Source organism: Corvus hawaiiensis, chromosome 2, assembly GCF_020740725.1.
Source record: "Corvus hawaiiensis isolate bCorHaw1 chromosome 2, bCorHaw1.pri.cur, whole genome shotgun sequence".
Classification (NCBI taxonomy): Eukaryota; Metazoa; Chordata; class Aves; order Passeriformes; family Corvidae; genus Corvus; species Corvus hawaiiensis.
The window spans coordinates 53,833,990-53,849,068 of record NC_063214.1 but is presented as its reverse complement, the minus strand read 5'-3'; the positions used below and the strand labels follow the sequence as shown (position 1 = coordinate 53,849,068).

Below are 15,079 nucleotides of genomic sequence, written 5' to 3'. Positions count from 1 at the left end.
TCATGTTCTTGATTACTCATATTAAATAAGCTTTCTGACAAAGCAAGATCCTTAGAGTCGACCTTTCTCTTTGTCTCCTCAAAAAAACTTAAAGGCAAACAACAGATAGGTCTTCTCATGAAAAGAATGTCACTATTTCTGTGTATACTTTTGCCTTCAAAGTGTATAAATCAGTCATAAACTATATCCATTGCTTAGACACGATGCAATATGCTCAATGTGCCTTGTTCTATAAGTTAACATAAAGCGTGCATTATAATATCTTCATCATAATAATAATAATATTAAAAAGTTGAACATTGCAATATAATTTTTAAAAACCCCCTAATTTGCTAATGTCTTAGGAGAACAGTTGGTTTTAAATTATTCCTGCTACCAAATGTATAAATCTTTCAAAATAGCACATGCATGTTACATGAATAGCTCATCTTTATTATTCTACTAACAGTAACTACATGATGCTATTATTAAACTATATTACTAAACTATATTATTAAACTATTACACTCTTGGTTCACTTTTATGCCAAAGATCTATAATCTGCAATATGTTGCACAGAAACAAAACCAATCATTCAGGTAGGTGTCTGAGAAGTGTAACTGATTTCTGTTGCATTATTGTAAAATATGCAATGAAAAATCAACAGAAATCACTAGTGGCACTGTTTAACATATCCTGACTTGTAGAATCTTTCTGTATTGACCTTTTCCTTTATGTTTCCTAGTTTTCCCTTGTAACACCAGAAGAACAAGGTCTGTAATTGTAATTAGATCAATCTGACAATGAGTCACTCTCTGGCAGCTAAAGAGGAATCAGGAGAAAAATAATCTAATCTTAAACATGAGTGGTATTTGCTGGAGGGAAGGGAGGAAGGGAGGGTGTATGTAATTTTTTTTTAAAGGGGAATGTAAAACTTGCCAAGAATTCATTAATTTTTTCCTTAAATTTTTATCATGATCTTGTGTTTCATGATCTAGAGTAGCTGCTGAGCATGTTGAAAAATCAGTGCAGTGTTGAAATCACCTGTAAATACATATTTCCATGTGTATGCAACATGGCATGTTTCCATTTTTAATTACATTGTTAGGGGAAGAACTAGTGGCAGAAAAAAATGCCATGTCTATTTTTGTATCCATTATCCACTGGCACCAGCTCAGAAATTGTAAGCATCTCTAGTAGGCACCTGAGCATCCTGATCATAGAATGGGTTATATTGGAAGAGACCTTAAAGGTCATGTAATTCCAATCCCTCTGCCATGGGCAGAGATGCCACCCACTACATCAGGTTGCTCAGAGCCCCATCCAACCTGGCCTTGAACACTTCAAGGAATGGGGTATCCACAACTTCTCTGGGCAACCTGTGCCAGTGCCTCGCTACCTTCTGAGGAAAGAATTTCCCCCTAACACCTAAACTAAATCTCTCCTCTCTTAGTTTAAACTCATTGCCTGCTCCTATCACGATGAAAAGTGGCTCTCCCTTTCTTTTTTATAGGCTGCCTCAAGTACTGCAAGGCTGCCATGAGGTCTTCCTGGAGCCTTCTCTTCTCCAGGCTGAACAACCTCAGCCCTCTCAACGTCTCTTTATAGGAGAGGTGCTCCACCCTTCTGATCATCTTCACGGCCCTCCTATAGACATGCTCTAATAGGTCCATCCATGTCTTTCCTGTGCTGCAGACCCCAGAGCTGAACAGAGCACTCCAAGTGGGGTCTCATGAGGGCAGAGTAGAGGGGCAGAATCACCTCCCCCACCCTGCTGGCCACACTTCTTTGGAGGCATCCCAGGTTGTGGTTTGCCTTCTGGGCTGTGAGCACACACTACTGGCTCATGTCCAGCTTTTCCTCCACAAGAAACCCCAAGTCCTTCTCTGCAGGGCTGCTCTCAATAAGCTCTTCTCCCAGTCTGTGCTCATGTCTGGAATGGCCCCAACAGGTGCACTGGATTTGTTGAACCTCATGACGTTCTTGTGGGCCCACTTCTGAGGTTTCTCCATGTCCCCACAGATGGCATCCCGTCCTTCTGGTGTGTCAACTGCACTACTCAGCTTTGTGTCATCCGAAAACTCGCTGAGGGTGCACTCGATCTCTCTGTCAATGTCAATGATGAAGATATTGAAGAGCACAGGTCCCAGGACAGAGCCCTGAGGGAGACCACTTGTCAGTGGCCTCCACCTGGACACAGAGCCATTGACCAGAATTCTCTGGCTGTGTCCATCCAGCCAATTCCTTATTGACCAGGTAGTCCACCCTTCAAATCCGTGTCTCTCCAGAGATGTGGGTATCACGTGGGACTGTGTCAAAGGCTGCACAGAAGTCTAGGCAGATGACATCGGTCATTCTGCTCTTTTCAATAGTTGCAGTCACTCCATCATAGAAGGCCAACAGATTGGTCAGGCGGGATTTGCCCTTATGAAGCCATGCTGGCTGTCTTGGATCACCTCCTTGTCTTGCATGTGCCTTAACATTGGTTTCATGAAGATCTTCTCCATGTTCTTCCCAAGTACAGAGATGAGCCTCTCTAGTTCCCAATGTCTTCCTTTCTTATCTTTTTTAAAATAACATTCTCTTTTTCCAGTGACCATGGACTTTGCCTGACTGCCATGCCTTTTCAATGTAGAGTGGCTTGGCAACGACATCAGCCAGCTTCCTCAGAATCCTGGGATGCATGTCATCAGGTCCCATGAACTTCTGGCTATTCAGCCTCATCAAGTGGTCCTGAACCTCCTTTTCTCTTCTAGTGGGAGAGACTTCACTCCCCCAGCTCCCACCTGGAGGTTCAGGGACTTGAGAGACATTCAAGGACATGAGATCCTATCTTGGTGAAAACCACAGTTCTTGAGAGGCCTAAGTACAGCCTCAATCTTGGCATGGAAATCTACAGCTGGCTGTTGTGAAGTGCTGAGCTCTGGGGGTTTCTGAGTTCCTTGTCCTCTCTGGAACTCAAATGCCTGACATTTTATTCTCCATCTTCTCAAGATATAAGCTTGGATTGCACTTCTGAGAATAAGCACACAACTGAGCAATAAATGTTCCCTTTGCAAGATGTCATATTCGCTGTAGCATCTAGAATGAAAGTCTCAGCTAGGCTGTGAGGTCTTTGATGCAAGGATGATCCTTTCATCCTATACATATATGTGGGTTTTGACCTAGTTTTTCATATATTGTGTGTTCCAATTAAAAAGCGACCTTATTTCTGGTTGAATCCTGAATGTGAGGCACTTTGTAATGTAAGTAATAAAATAACACAACACTACATAAATGGTAAATTGCTGCATTCCCTATGTTGCTGTCTTGAATTTGTACTTTAATCTCATATGGATAAAGCTCTCAATATGTGCTCCAAAACACTGTGACTATCAAAATGCTGACAGATAGTGTACTGAAGATTTACAACACAGGATCAAAACCTCTAAAACTTCTGGAGATACGAGAGGTGGGTACATTCTGGTACCAAATGTGGAAAAGTCCTTGTGCAGAATGTAATTTGAGTGTCTCTTTCTTTCCTTCAGAACTCTTTAAAATAAAAGTTACCATAGAAATGTCATTGTCTGATTATTTACTGAAATAAAAAGGTTCATGCTAGAATGCATTTTAGTCAAGAGAGATCTTAGGCTTGCCCAAGATTGTAATATAATATGAATTATATTACATTTGACACAGAGTGAAGGTGAATATTGCAATACATCATAGAAAAAAACGCAGCAAGAAATCAGACTGTTATCTATAAAGAGCCTTAAGAATGTTTAGCATGAAGACTGGAGGAACTCCAGGTAGTGCATCATGGTGCTATGTACACCCAGTGTTTGCTGCCTGTTTGGGCTTGCATAGCTATGAATTCAGACTAAAGGGGTACTAAGATTCTGAAATATAAAAAGTCAGTGAAATGATGATAGTTCCTTAATCTCACAGTCAATTAATATGTAAGGCCTCTTCTCCCTTCTTAAATCATCTGCCTGGAGTTACATATTCTCATTCTTTAATCATGTACATGATAAGGAGGCTTGGCACTGTGCATGGCTGTCATACTTGGTGAGCTAAAATATGCTGTCATGAAGTACATCCTTGAGTCTGATTTGATACTGTCCTATTTGGCTTGGTGTAAACATTAATGTTTTAATTGATTTTTTCCTTCTTTTCATCAGCTGTAAAATATTAGTAGGTATTTCTAGTGATAAATGGGTTTTAAAGACAGCCTAAAATACTGGAGGGCCCTGAATGTGAAGGTGCAAGCGGACATGATGCTACAGCTATTGCCGTAAGGGATGAAACATTTGAAGTTATGTAATAAGCAGATCAAAATTCCAGATATTCTATAATTAACTCTAGCAGCTCATAGTAAGGTTCTGTGTATTTGATGGTCTCCTTCTAGCTTGTGTTGTTGTAGGTCCTAGATTAAATCAAGACCTAGCTCCCAGTCCTGAGGTTCAGCTAATTCTGGGAGAAAGCCCTCAAATTTTTTTCCATCAGCTGTAAAGAGGTCAGCAAATTTTGAAAACTCATTTGCATGAATTTACATGTTTCTGTGGCTAAAGAGATACTTATAATTATGTAAAGGTCCTGTCTTACTGCAAGTGCAGTAGGGACAAGTCCTCAGATATATGTCACTATGAATTGTAGCACAGGCAGCAGAATGACTGTAATGTGGCACCTCTCCTTTCTTCTCATGTCATTACCCCATGAAGTACGAAATGATTGCTCCAGCTTCTGGAGGAAGGATTTGTGTAGGAAATCTGTCTAGGACATATCACAGCTGAGAATCTAGTCCACCTAAGTCTGCTCAGATAATCTACTGCTAATGCTTCTAGTGTCTGCCACTCTTGCTGACAGAGCTGTTCCCTGGGCCTTTTCTTGGAAAGACATTTAAGTCCCGTAACAGAACAGAGTTTCTCAATAGGTGAGAGCTATTGTTCCTTGTACAGACAGCACGAAGGTCCCAAGGAATGGGGACCTGGTTCGTCTTACAGCTATGAAACTTTGGGAGAGCCACCTTCACTTCCCTCAATAACTAATAAAACAATTACTAATCAATTTCCATGCTGAAACCAAATTCAAGCTGTAAAGGTAGAGAGACATCTCAGCATCCAGTTTTCCAGCAGCTGGTATCACCACGGTTGTTGCAGATGGGCATTCTGACGATAGTCCAGAAGCCCAGCCAGAGGGCATAGGAAGCAGAAGATCATTTCTTGGATTAATTAGTAGGTTTTTCCCACTGAGAAGCCCTTTTCAAATGTTTCCATTCTAATTTTTTTCCTGGAACATTAGAATATACCAACTAGGAAATACTTTTTAAAACTGAGTAGCAATAACTGCTTTCTGATCTCAGATGTTGCATCGTGAGTTACATTCTTTTTAGTTGCTGTTACTGAGTGAGTAAAACTGTACAGAAGATAGATGTGGATCAGTAGGTGCACCCCTTACTGGGGGGTTTTTCAATTTTCAGGGTTGACACAGTAATTTTCACTTTAAAAGTTTATTCTTGTTAGATCTGACTTGTAGTTCGTATAAATCAGACCTACCTTGATTTAAGATCAGCTGAAGCAATGATGTTTTTTGTAAAATCAGTGCTTTTCGAAAGATGAATAGTGCCTTAAATCTAACTGTACAAACAAATTTTAAGCAGTGGCCATTAACTTGAATTACAGAACAGAAAACAGAGAAGGATGATATTTGTCTCATAGTGATTAAGGACAAAAAGGTAAAGGTATGCAAAATGACAGAAAAATCTCCATTTATTCCATCAGCATTTCGTTGTAGTCTGTAGTATGCATGTGAGTGGTATAAAAATTGTTCAACAAACATGTCATAAATGTTAAGCAATGCTATGAAATATTTCTTTTTATTTAAATTGTCTGAAACTTGCCTAATACCACATTTATAATTCTATAATTTTAAGTTCAGTTTGTTCCATTTAGAAATCATACTGAGCTATGAGCTATGGAGAACTGTAACACCGTGAAGGGATTGTGGAGTTTTCCACTAAAGGATCCTTGAATATTTCTAGGAAGGTCATGGTGCTTACACAAAAAAAAAAAAAAGAGAGAGAGAAATTAATTGTTTGTCTGCATTGCAGAGAACCATAAAACAAGTTCCTCATGTAGGAGCACAAGGTATGGAGATAGTTCTGTGAATATATTTGTTTTGGCTGTCCATGACAGCTGAGAAGTAATACCTGCCAATTTTATACCCCTCTGTGAGAGTGCAGTTATTTTACTCTGTTTCAAGAAGTAAAATATTTCTTTTGGGTTTGATTGGTTTTGGGGTTTTTTTTGGTTTGTTTTGGTTTGGGGTTTTTTTTGTTTGGTTTTTTTTGTTTGTTTTTTTTTGCTTTAAAATAGCTTTAGCCAGTACTACATACATTGAAATGAGTTTGAATCTGCTTTAGGCTATGCAGGAATGTGTGTGTGAGAGGGTGGTGGGGATGGAAATTTGACCTAGTCCCTAACAAATTTCTGCTCTCTCCTGTTGTCAGAGAAGGATGCATACAGGTGACTTTTGCCAGTGATTTTAAACATGATACAATGCAGAAAATTCAAGGTCAGTGCTTCTGTACAGACATTTTGTGGTCTCTGTAAGACAGTAAATTATAAATTATAAAATATGGTCATGGCTGTGGAAACCCTAACATCTCTGACTTTGAGTTAGACTTGTATAACTTAGGAGTGATATAGATGCAGAAGTTAGAGACCAAACTGCCTAAGGGTTTCTCTGGATAGCAATAATCCAAGGGTCACTGTAGCAGTGGAGATGTTCATAACCAGCTGAAGAACATTCATTTCTTTGTTCAGTCAGTTCTGCGCTGACTTACAGGAAGTCACAGATTAAGCCAGCAGCACGTTCAGTATGTGAGCACACAAATTTATGCTCTCTCACAACCTCAGCAATTTTTGAAGGGAAAAAATCAGAAGGGTGGGTGAATCAGAGGCACACACACAAATACATGTATCTAGATGTGTGTGTGTCTATATATGTGTGCGTATACTTACTTGGGGAGGGGAAGAGGGAGTGATTAGGGTGCATAATGTGTATGTTGTAGAGAAGATTTCTAGATCCAGTCTCTCTGGAGTGTGTTGAGTCAAATGCAGCCCAACACCACAGTTAGTGTATAAAAATAAATGGATTTAAACATAGGATTAACATTGAGTATGCCTAATCTAAATAATTTCAAACCATATATGTCTGTTTGTCCTTTGGTGCACTGCAGCCCTCTTGTTCTTAGTTCACATGTGCGTAAGGGATTCTCAACTCCTAATGCAGCATAATTTCATCCAACTTTTCTCACCATGTGCATAATCTCAGCAGATAAGGCAAAAAGTAAGGCAAGCAGCTGGGAACACAGGGCTTTGAAGTTGTTTAAGTGTTTACATGGCAGTTATCTGAATTGCACCTGGGTATTTGCTGGCAGTGAACCCCACTGCAAAAGGAAATGTATGCTTTTCTATGACAATATTAACTTTGCAACCATCACACAAATGCATTGTCCTTTGTTTATATGGGTTGAAGTGTTCATTTTGAAAATGAACAACAGAAGTCAATATACATCACAAGCATTTGTTTTCCTATGGGCTACACCAGAATTTGGAGTGGAGCAGTCATTTCTGACACATCTTGTGTGTATTTGCTGTGGAGGTGGTGAGGTAGGTGGCATCCTCTTACCTGGTGCTGGCACACTGAAAGGCATTCTGTTCTTTCTTAGAAAGGGAGAACTATGAAACCTTCCAAAGGGAAACCATGTCATTTGCATGGGAAAAGGTTTTTCTTTAAATCTGGCATAAAAGCTCTGATAAACAGAGACAAAACCACAGAGGCAGTCAAAGAGAAATGATCAGATTGAAAAGGATTTACAGCAGGTTTCCAATACTAAAATGTTCTATAAAGACTAAAATCTATAGAGTAATTACAAGATACAAAGCAATCAGTATGTCTGCTTCTCCTAAGGGCATTGGCCCTTGCTGGGATGCCAGAAGGGGCAGAGATGCTACCTAACATTTCCCACAGGGGTTCTCACAAAGAATATTTCTGCTGTACACAACTTCTGTATTTTCAGTAACTCTTTGGAATAAAATGATTTATTCTTCGGTTATCCCTGCCTTACTTCTTACTGAAAAATGACCACTAAACAAATCTATGTTGGTTTTCCTCAAGAAGCCTAAAATGTTGACCAAGATTTTAACTGATTGCTAATACATCACTTTACTGGGAAGAGTGCATTTTTGGTTGAGGCTAAATTACAATGATGAGTTTTATGGACTGTGAAGGAGAATACCTGATACCCACTTAGAGCCTAGCCATCATGAAACATTTCTGTGGACACTCAGTAGTGAAAACAAACAAACTGCTGCTAATGGCAGTCTGAAGTTCATTCCCAGCTAAGTACTGCTCTGGGCCGAGCTAAAATAACACCACAGCTGTAGCCAGAGCTCACAGGGCTTGGTTTTCATGTTCTGCCATGGATTACTGCAAACTGCTGTTTGCTTTAGCAATCACTCATTTCCCAGAGCAGGATAGTAGTCCCCAGCTTTCATGCCTCTCTTTGTTGTTGTGTGACCTCTTGTACCTTTCCCACTTCATTCTATCTTTAAAATAGATATAGCACTTCTTCCTACTCAAGAGGGTAAAAATGATAGCAATGTGTGACTCACTGTGTTGTTCCAGGATTGTAAAAAACAGGGGCTACTCTGGCCTCTCACTTCTGTTCATCTCTGTTTGGCAGTCATTGCTCTTCTTTTTTGTCTTTCTTCCTCCCACCTCTGCCCCATCTCATTTCCACCTGCCCCCACGCACATGTTGTGACAACTACATTATCTCCAATTTTTGTTCATGTCTTTGTTTATACAGAAGCATGGCTGGTTATCGTAACACAAGACTGAGCACTAATTGATATTTGCACAGTTCTGAGCATGTTGATGTTAGTCCTACTGCACAGTTGAGAGTTCAGGATGACTAAGTGCTTCTGGGACTTGCTAAAGGTAAAAGCACAATGAAGAGGACATTTTTTGATTTTATCAGGATGAAATTTGCTGAGACGTGGCAGAACTGTATCCTGTAAGGAAGTGATCCCAAAGGGTGGGTGTTGGGAATTGGGCAGGATGAACTGAGCATTCAGGACGCCATGCAAACCAAAAGTGCATACATGTTCCACAAGCTGTTTCCTTGGCTAAACACTTGAGGTTGCCTGTACCTGCTTTGCAAGAACATAATGTCAAACTGTCAGGTTAGATTTTACTTAGATTTTAAAATATTGACTACTCTTAAAGCATATCTAAAGGCATAAAAGTGGGAAGTGCTATGGAGAGTTTGTGTAAGTGAAAGAGAATGGGGGTACATGACCACTTTATACCAGGTGGAACCAGACCTGTTTGGCTGCCCTGGTCACCTTGAAGGGCCAAGGGGCACCTGTTTCTGCAGTGAAACATCTGTGTTCTCTCTCTCAGTATATCCAGCTGGCCACAAAGAGCAAAATAGTGACAACAGAGAAGCTGTTCTTGCAACTTGCTTTGGTTAGAACATGGACTTCCACAAGCACAATATAGAATCCCTGCAAATTGAAGAAGATTACCATGGATCTATTACAGCAAAATAACATTCTGGAGTTTTAAATATCTACATCTCCAAAACAATATTTAAAAAATAATAATTTTACCTGATCAGAACTATTTTCTGAATTAATTCCAGGGACCTCCAAAATCACAGGTATAGTTAAATCCTTAAAGGTATCTAAACTTATGATACCTTGGTGCCCTTTTTTCATGGTTTCAAGTGCAAATATTGGTAGAAATAGTCTTTCTGTTCTGTGAAATATTTTGCCAGTTTGTAAAATTTTCTTATCTGGTTCAAGACCAGGGTTTGCAAATTTCTTATGTAATGTAATACAGTGAGTTAAATATTAAAGTAAACACATTTTCAAAACAAATTTTTTCTTTCAAAGCTATAAAAATGAAACCTTTTAACGATTTGCTTTTTTATTTGATAATTCACATTCTCTGTTGAGAAGTCAATTGAATTTTTACATGGAAAAAAAAGTGTAGAAGAAGTCCTCAATAATTGCTAGCTCCAACTTACCAGTTTTACTGATTCCCATATCATTGCACTCATCCTTCTGTGGGATTTGTGGATCAGTTGCAAACTACTGCAACTTTTTTTTTACCCTAATGTGGATGGTGGTATCTGAGCATACCTGCATATGTGGCATGGCATAGTCAGCAACAAAGAGGCTCTTGTCAACACAGAGGCTTTTTGCTATCCATTAAATAATAGAAAGATTTTTGTGTTCAGACTTCAACTAGTTGTACTGGGGCCAAATTAAGGAGACAGATAGTTCACTCTTCAAGACCATGGAATAGCAAATACAGTCATTTTATCCATTGGGGAAATCATAGGAGAAGGAAAGGTAATGTAGAATGAATGACAGCAAAAAAACCAAGATTACAGAGTATTAAACAAAGTGCTTGCATTAGAGCAACATGTGAGACAGAGGAAATGGAGCTGTAATGGAGCTCTTCTGATGACAGCAACAAATTAAACAGAAGAAACTGTTTGGGGATAAAATTAATGTTCTGCTGCTTTTGATTCCCATTTGTCAAGATGAGTGCTAGTGCTGATGCAAGATGAATAGGTATGGCCAGCTGAGCCACAGCGATGAATGGCATCATCCAATATGATGGCAAAATGAGCAATTGCAATGGTTTAATAAAGTAAAAAATACCATAGAGGCACACCCTAGCGCTCACCACAAGTGGCTGCTCCTCACGTGTTGGAACTGAATCCTCCTCAATAAAAATTTGGTTATAACCCCCCAGGCTGTAATTGCTTGACATTTGGAAATCATATTAGCAGCTGCTAGAGGTAAAATCTCCCTGGTCTGTTAATACAATAAATTCTTTTAGATAAGTATGATAAATTACACTTACTGAAATGCATGTTCCTTTACTGTAAGTCTTTCAGCTCGTTTTCTTCTAATCTCACTTGGAACATTGTTGAAATGGTTTTCATTTTTATATACTCTATTATTGCCCTTCTCCACTTATTGTAAACCTTTTTCTTTAATGTCATTCAAAAGTTTTCACTGTAAAATAGTTTCCAAGCAGTTTTCTACTTGATCAAAGCTTTCAAAACAGCAACCACAAGAAATGTCACATTACTTTCTAAACTTTTATCAATAGGACATAGGCAAAATAGATACATATTTGTAGCAAACAGAAGAAAGCAATTGAATAAATCTTTCTTTCTATGACTGTTTTTTGAACCAGCACTGATCTTGGTGCAAAGTTAAATAAAATAAATATTTAGACTAAAGTAAAATGCATACTTAAAAACAAGTAATTTTGCCAACTAAAACACTAAACTAGGGAAAACAATTTTCAAATGTTCATCAAGTGTCCTTTAACAGCTGTGCACAATTATTAAATATGCTTTTATATCTCTGGGCACTATTTACAGTATCTCACCTTTTTAGAGTACAGCTCAGAATATTAAGTTTAGGGTTTTCAAAAGACATGTCTGTGTCCTTTGAATTCTTACAGATGCTTGAAGCCCCCTGTAGGTACTGAAAGGCTGCAGTGAGGTCTCATCAGAGCACTCTCTTCTCCAACTCTCTCAGCCTGTCTTCATAGGAGAGTTGTTTCAGCCCTCTGATCATCTTTGTGGCCCTCCTCTGGGTCCATTCCCACAGGACCACATTTTTTCTGTGCTGGGGTCCCCAGAGCTGAATGCTCTCATGAGAGTGGAGCAGAGGGGCAGAATCATCTCCCTTGACCTCCTGGTCACTCTTCTGGTGAACAAGCAAGACTTGCTCAACTGCAGACTGGGGAGCTGTTCTGTCTTCTTTCTTTGACCCCATCATGAATAGTTTTCAGCACAGTAGCTCAGGTTCAATGGAAGAAATAGGAATTTCCCCTTTGCCCTGCTTTCTAACCTGGTGAGGTGGCCAACATGTTGTGATGCAACAGGTATGAGGCAGAATATCATCCAACCAAGATGTCTTCTATCCCACAAGTGACTTCTCCAATAGCACTCAGGCCATATATTAAATATGGTCTCTAATAAACACCTCTGCAGTGTTTGTATCTTAAAGAAAAATTATGAGCCCTGTTGTCAGCCTTTGAAGATCTTCTTAAGCACTAAAATCCAGCAGCAGTTTCAACCCTGTACCAAAGATGGGTGCCAAGTCTCTGAGAGAAATCTAATTTCTGACACGGCAGTCTCAACAGTATTTTCTGTGGAATAGCTTCAATATTGCCATTATTCTCAGCTGACTAACGTGCTCTAGGGAACTTGCAAGTGTCATCCAGACTGAAGATTTCGTTGCAGGGGCCAGGCAACTTCAAGCTAAGGCTGACATTGCTGAGTATCATAATACTACTTCTCTTTTTGGGCTGCAGAATTTTATTTTGAAGTAGTAACTAGGATTTTCTTTCCTTCTGTCAACATCTTTCTGAAAGGATCTAATAAACCTGCTAAGCAGATGATTGAGTTTTGCATGTGGATTGCTGTTTTCCTCCTTTAGAACTGTCTATATGTCACTCTAATTAAAGCCTATCAGGTTATTAAATTGCTAGAACGAAGAACCAGCATGATTTTAAATCCTTATACTTTGCAGGACCTTTTTCAGTTCAGAGTTCTTTCCTTCAGTATCAGTGAACCAGTAGGAAGTCATACAGATTTATCCTTTTTTCCTCTGAAAGGAGTGTCGTGTTTCAGAGTCATGCTGCTGGTTGCTCACCACAGAACATAAGGGTACAGAACCCAAAGCCTTTTTTTATTAACAGCAGATGTAAAGTAGTCCTGTCCAAATGCCAGGGTTTATTTGATAGCAGTGATATTTTTGATACCATATCTGTGTTGAATAAATTCTCTGGCTTTTTTATTAAATGTCTAGAAGAGTTATTTGCATGCTGGACAGATACACTAATTAGGTTTTGGGGTTTTTTTTGAGGGTGTGATTTCCTGAGAGTGAACGATTACAGTTTGACAGGTACTCAGAAATATCAGTGGAAGATATAGGCATATTTGAAATGGGAGCCTAAAGGAGCTAATAACTAATAGGGGTTGATGGGGAAGAGGGAAGCAAAAAACTTGGATGAAAATAGTCCTTTTTTTTGTCTTTGAAATGGTGTATGATATTATGGGATTGGCTGGCATTGCAGAATCCCTGTGCTGTTGCAAATTAAAATGGTTTTGAAGTTGTTCATGTCAACCATTTCATAATCTATGTCAGAAAAAAAAGCTTTTATCTGACAATAATCTTTCTGGGATGTTATTGAGTCATTTAATCCAGTTGTTTGGTGAGCTCCATGCCATGATCACTTATAACCATGAAAGATTATGTATACATCAGAGAAACAGTTTTTTGATGTATATATTTATTTTCCTTGTTGACTTTACAATGCTGGTGTTTTGCTTCTACCTTCACTTCCTCTTCATCCAAGGAGTTCATTTGAGTAATTTGTTTCCACACAGAATGCCTTTCAGGAAAATCACAGGATCATAGAATCATTTAGGTTGTATAAGACCTCAAAGATCATCAAGTCCACCATTTAACCATGTCCCTCAGTGCCACATCTGCATCTACATATCTTTTAAATACCTCCAGGGATGATAACTCCACCCTTCCCTGAACAAACAGCCTGTCCCAATGCTTGGCAATGATTTCTGTGAAGAAGTTTTTCTTAAAGTCCAATCAAAACCTCCCCTGGTGAAACTTGAGGCCCTGTCAGATTCTTTATAAATGCAACATGTCTACTTTCCTCCCCACAACAGATCCACAGCCTTTCTTGAGCTAGCTGCGCCAACACTGAGGGTACAGTTGCCTCATTCACAGCTCTGGCTCATCCTGCTCTGATCATAGAGCACAGGGTGATACTGCTCAGGAAAGTTCTTGGAGGCCTTCGCTCACAGAGGTGAACATAGAATGGCCCTGCTGAAACATGGGACTGCTGAAGGGGAGGAATGGACCCGGCATCTAAGCATTTCTGGTTTCTGCAGGCTGGTTTACATGCTTCAGCAAATAAAACATGGCTGTATCAGCAGAGTGTGTTTATCTTTGGCTTCTGTTTGACACTTCCACTTGCAAAATTGTTACAGCTGGAGTTGTACGCAAATGATTTCTTTATTATTCATAGCAGCAGGTGCTGCAGCAGTCTTTTGGCTAGAGTTGTACTCTTGGTCCATGGTTTTCTATATATTTGATTAGCTGGTGCCATGCTGTTCAGATGGGTTGCTAGTCCTCCAGTAAATGTATTTTGTTACACAATCAGTTATATAGTGCGTTATCATTTCCATAAATCACTCTTAGTTGGCAGCTTTCTGTTGCCACTTAGGATCGTTCCAGCAATAATTTGCATCCTTCTTGTATGGCATCCTAAAAAGATCTTGGAAGTTAACATAGCCTGGGTATCATTTTAATAGCTGATGTCCTTCTGGCAGCACTAGAACATGGAAACCAGCTATCCATGAAGGACTGACATATTTATTTTTGATTCACGTATCATTTATGTATTCTTCAAGAAGTGCTTATCCAAAGATTCAGTATAGCAATTTGGGCATCCACCAGGCTTATGCCAGAGTTGTGATGCTAAAAATCAGGTGCCTGTCCCCAGGCAGGGTGATTAACAACACTGCAGGTCGCTGAAAAGTGCAGGGACAATATGATATGCCTCACTCAGAAAGGCATCCCAAAAACCTGGCACACTCATGTGGGACCTGCCTGTCCCTTGCCAATTGACACAGCCTGTGCCTGCATTTCCTACTTGTCTATGGAAATGAGATGCTTCGCCACTAATGAAACCTGATTTGTACTCAGCCACTCGTTATCTTCCCATCAGAAGTGACCACTTCACTTGATCCCTGCTGGCTAAACATAGGTCAGCTTCAGCTGCTGCTCAGGCAGACCTCTCAATGGAGCAAGAGGCTCTTTTAGAATGAAATTGCCTTGCAGAAGGGAAAAAAAAATGTAGTCTAGGTGTGCTTTTCCTATTAGTAAGAGAGATGCCTAATCAATTCAGTTCTGTGCTCAGAGGAGGAATTTTCCAATATCTCAGTAAAATTCTTCACTAAATAAAAGGTAAATAAAAAACATGTTTTCATA

The 15,079-nt window shown here is 39.5% G+C and overlaps 1 protein-coding gene across 6 annotated transcripts in view; it reads left to right on the top strand.

Moving 5' to 3' along the window:
- Positions 1–15,079, top strand: part of STARD13 (StAR related lipid transfer domain containing 13) — a 329,767-nt gene that overhangs the window by 147,089 nt on the left and 167,599 nt on the right. The gene's annotated exons all lie outside the window — the stretch shown is intronic.